At 43.0% G+C, this 4,495-nt stretch overlaps 1 pseudogene; it reads right to left on the bottom strand.

Moving 5' to 3' along the window:
• Positions 1 to 3,369: 3,369 nt before the first annotated feature.
• On the bottom strand, positions 3,370 to 3,864 carry LOC150012506 (peptidyl-prolyl cis-trans isomerase A pseudogene; annotated as a pseudogene).
• Positions 3,865 to 4,495: the final 631 nt, after the last annotated feature.

Here is a 4,495-nt window from a genome sequence, read left to right as displayed (position 1 = left end):
TTTATCAGTGCATTTATTAGTGCATTTTAAGAATTATTTATTTTTCTTAAGATATATGCAGTCCTATGTTCATTGTAGCATTATTTACAATAGCCAAGGTATGGAAGCAGACCAAGTGTCCACCAAAAGACAAGTAGATAAAAAAATGTTGTGGTACTCATATCTGTTACTTGGCCATAAAAAAATAATGAAATCTTACCATTAGGAACAGCATAGATGGACCTAGAGGGTATTATGCTAAGTGAAATAAGACAAAGAAAGACAAATACCATATAATTTTACTTATATGCAGGATCTAAAGGACAAAACAAGCAAACAAAACAGAAACAGACTCATAGACATAGAGAACAAACTGATTGTTGCCAGAGGGGAGGGGTGGTGGATGACAAAGGTGGTGGGATTAAGAAGCACAAAGTGGAAGTTACAAAATAGTCGTGGGGATGTAAAGCATAGCATAGTCGATAGTATTAAGTAACTATATATGGTACCAGGTGGGTAGTTGAAATATGGGAGTGGTCACTTTGTAAAGTATATTATTGTCCAACCCCTATGCCATACACCTGAAACTAATATAAAATAATATTGAATGTCAACTGTAATGAAATAAAATTTTAAAAGAATTTATTTTTCTTTTATTATTTTTTTATTGTTGTTCTATTACAGTTGTCCCAATTTTTCCCCTTTGCTCCCCACTATATTTTTCTTAATAGTGTCTTTCAAAGGGAAACATTTTAAATTTTTGATGAAATCTAATTTATGAATGTTTTTCTTTTATGGTTTGTGCTTTTCATGTCCTAGCTAGGAAATCTTTGCATATTCTAAAGTCACAGATTTTATCCCATGTTTTCTTTGAGAAGTTTTATAGTTTTTATCTGTTATTTTTGATCTATGGTCTATTTTATATTAATTTTTATATATGGGGAAGGTATGGGTTAAGATCATTTTTGCATGTGGACATCCAATTATTTCAGCACTGTCTGTTAAAAAGGTTATCATTTTCCACTAAATTATCTTAATATTTTTCCCAACAATCAATATAAATTTGTTCTTATTTTTAGCCCCTCTATTTGGTTCAGTCAATCTGTATGCCTATCCTTACCCAACACCAAGCTATCTTAATTTGGGTAGCTTTGTTCTAAGTCTTGAAAGCACACAGTGTAGGTCCTACAACTTGTTCTTGTTTTTCAAGGTTGTTTTGGATATTTAGCCTACCCCTGCCCCCACTCACTCCTTGTAGTAGGAGTGACTTCTGAGGAAATGCGAGTATCTTTTCCTTCTATTCACCATGCTTAAATAAAATAAAGGCGGCTTACTGGAAGAGATAATAAAATTGAGAGAAAGTGAAAAAAAAAAAAAGGAACCCAGTCTTCAAGCTCTACCAGCACTAGCAATGGTGGTACCAGGGGAAGTAGGGGTGGGGGGTGGGGTGACTGGAAATGACTTTATGATTTCTCCCTTTATTTGGAGCTCAAGACAACGCCTTTAAAGATGTTCCCTCACTGCTTGCTTTCAAAGACTGGGGCTTAGATATGCTGCCTTCTACTTGGTGAAGCGGAGGGGCGTTTCTTCCTTCCAAGTTGCCCCTGGGTTCGGTATTTCCGCCTTGATTCTCCTGCTGGGAATCCCCTGCTCCATCCCTCTGCCAGCTTCACCCACGGCAGGACTGCACACATCATCAGTTCCTCTAAACTACTCAGCTGTTTTTTACAGCCTTGCAGCGGCCTCCTGGCTTTCAAACTAAATATTGATGTGCCGAGTTACAGGCGCGCAGCGTCCCATGATTCCCGCCTGGCCCTGGCAGAGCTTTAAGTAGGTCCTTGGTTTCTTTCTCTTCGAGCCGGCGCTAGCCGCTCAGATCTGCCACAGGAGGACCACTCTCTTCTCGGCTCCCTAGTTAAGAAACAGGGTCCTTTCTGGCTGAACCCAAGGGTCCCCTCTGTCTTCAGGTTCACACCGTTTTCTAGGAGGACCCTTAATGCCCGTCTTGCTTGGCCGACAACTGAAACCCCCAGAGCTGGCTGCTCCTCGTTCTGCTCCTCTCCTTCCCGGCTCCCAGCCCCGCCCCAGCACGGCCAGGGATCGGCCACACAACGCTGTCCTCATTCTGGGCCCCACATTTAGGATTCACCGCACTCACCTACAATCCAGCTCCATCAACACTCATCAACTGGGGGCACTTGAGATCGCTAAAGCGAGGAAGAACTAAATTCTGCCTGAAATCATGGGCCCTGGAATTAAGAATCCAAGAAATAAAATTTTGACCTGGATATGACAACAAACTTCCCTCCTTTGGAATTTCAGGAGCCAAGGACTCAGAATGCTTAATTTCCTTGGGTCCCCTGCAGCTCCAGAATTCCCAAGGGCCACAGCCTTAAGCTGTGAACCACACCAGCTGCAATGTGGAGCTGCGGGGTGGCTCTGAGAAAGCCCTTTCCAGTCTCAAACTCGGGGCTGAGCTGGGGGCAGTATGATTACAAAGCCTGGCTGGTGTTTAAGCTCTCCAACTAACCAGCGTGTGACCTTGGGCAAGTCATTTACTTCCTCTGAGTCTTGGTTTTCTAATTTATTTTTTGAAAGAAAGGTGGGGGAGGGGGGATAATAAAACATACCATAAGAAATGAAGCATATGTTGAATGCATATTTCACCAGCGGTTCACAAACTCACTATGCCTCAGTTTCCTCATGTGTAGAATAATGAGAAAGTGTTGCTGTATGTTTTGTAGAAAGTGCTTAGAACACTATGTGCCATATGGTAAATACTATAAAGTGCTAAAATACAATTAACATTTTGCTGCCCCAACTTTATCATCTGTCATCTGTCTATCTACCTACAAAACTCTAGATTTTATTTGTATTTTATTAGTTTTTTCATTAATATCCTGTTCCAGGGTCCCATCCAGGATATCACATGGCAGTTGTCATGTCTCCTTAGTTTTCTTTGGTATGTGACAGTTTCTAGCTCTTTTTGGTTTTCATAACCTTGACGGTTTTGAGGCGTGCTGGTCAGATATTTTGTAGAAAGTCCTCAATTTTTGTTGGTCTGACATTTTTCTCACAGTTAGACTGGGCTTGATTATAGTTTTGCAAGAAGAATACTGCAGAGGTAAGGTGTCCTTCTCATCACATCTCCAATTTTATTTTATTTATTTTTATTTTTTTATTTTTGTTGTTTAGTTTTTATTTCATAATCATAAACTTAACTCTGCAATCCAGCTAGACTTGGAAGGGGTAAGGAAAATATGGAACTGAATGAGCTGTGGCGAGAGCACAAAGATTACAGAACATCCAAGCAGAGAGCGGTAAAGGGGAGCTCTCCTGAGCTACAGAAGGAATGGTCTAGTGGTTAAGATAAAACCCATGTCAAATGTATTAAAGTTGTCCACAGTCAGTAATGGTGATCTTCTTGCTGGTCTTGCCATTCCTGGACCCATAGCGCTCCATGGCTGTCACAACACCCATGCCGTCTATCACCTGGCCGAAGACCACATCCTTGCCATCCAGCCATTCAGTCTTGGCCGTGCAGATGAAGAACTGGGAACCATTTGTGTTGGGTCCAGCATTTGCCATGGACAAGATGCCGGGACCTGTGTGCTTCAGGATGAAATTCTCATCATCGAATTTCTCCCTGTAGATGGACTTGCCACCTGTACCATTGTGGTGCGTGAAGTCACCACCCTGGCACATAAATCCCGGAATAATTCTGTGAAAGTAGGAACCTTTATATCCAAATCCTTTCTCTCCGATGCTCAGAACATGAAAGTTTTCTGCCATCTTTGGGACTTTGTCTGCAAACAGCTCAAAGGAGACACGGCCCAAGGGCTCGCTGTTGGCAGTGATGTCGAAGAACACAGTGGGGTTGACCATGGCTGGATGCAGGAATATCCAGGGCAGTGGCAGCATCTGCAAGGCCTCCAATTTTATTTTTAATGGCAATGAAGTCATTGGGTCTCTTTGCTAGGATTCTCCTTTGGAGTGGAAGGAGGGGAAGTCTAGGAGGCTGAAAGCAACATTCAACCAACTTAATTAAGCTAAGATTTGCCCAGGCCAGGGCACTTGGACCATGACCTTGGGCAGAAGAGGTGGCCAGATTGGTCAGAGGCAAGCAGAATGGGACTTATAATTCATCATGAACTAGACCCCAAGAGAAGGCAAGAAGGAAGGTTCTAATGGGGAGCCCCTGGCCTAGGCTTAGGAGGTGCATGGGGCAGGATAGAGGAGAAGCTGGAGAAATGCTGAAGGCAAGCTTCCCCTCTCAGCTAGACTGTCCTAAGGGACTCCAGCAGCAGGAACCCCAAAAGAGAATACAATCTCAATAACACTGCCATCCTAAGCCTGAGGAATGGAAGTACTTGGGGTCATCCAGGCTTGTGTTTCCCATTCATGGGCTAATGCAGCTGAGTCCGGGGACCTGAGAAGGCCATCTGGAGCCTGCTCAGTGCCTGGTCAGAGGAGTAGCTCCGAGCCCTGAAAGGATGGGAAACAGGCAAGATTAGAA

Source organism: Furipterus horrens, unplaced genomic scaffold, assembly GCF_987537825.1.
Source record: "Furipterus horrens unplaced genomic scaffold, mFurHor1.1.pri manual_scaffold_4, whole genome shotgun sequence".
Taxonomy (NCBI): domain Eukaryota; kingdom Metazoa; phylum Chordata; class Mammalia; order Chiroptera; family Furipteridae; genus Furipterus; species Furipterus horrens.
Note: the sequence above shows the minus strand (reverse complement) of the source record. Positions and strands in the feature narration are given on the sequence as shown.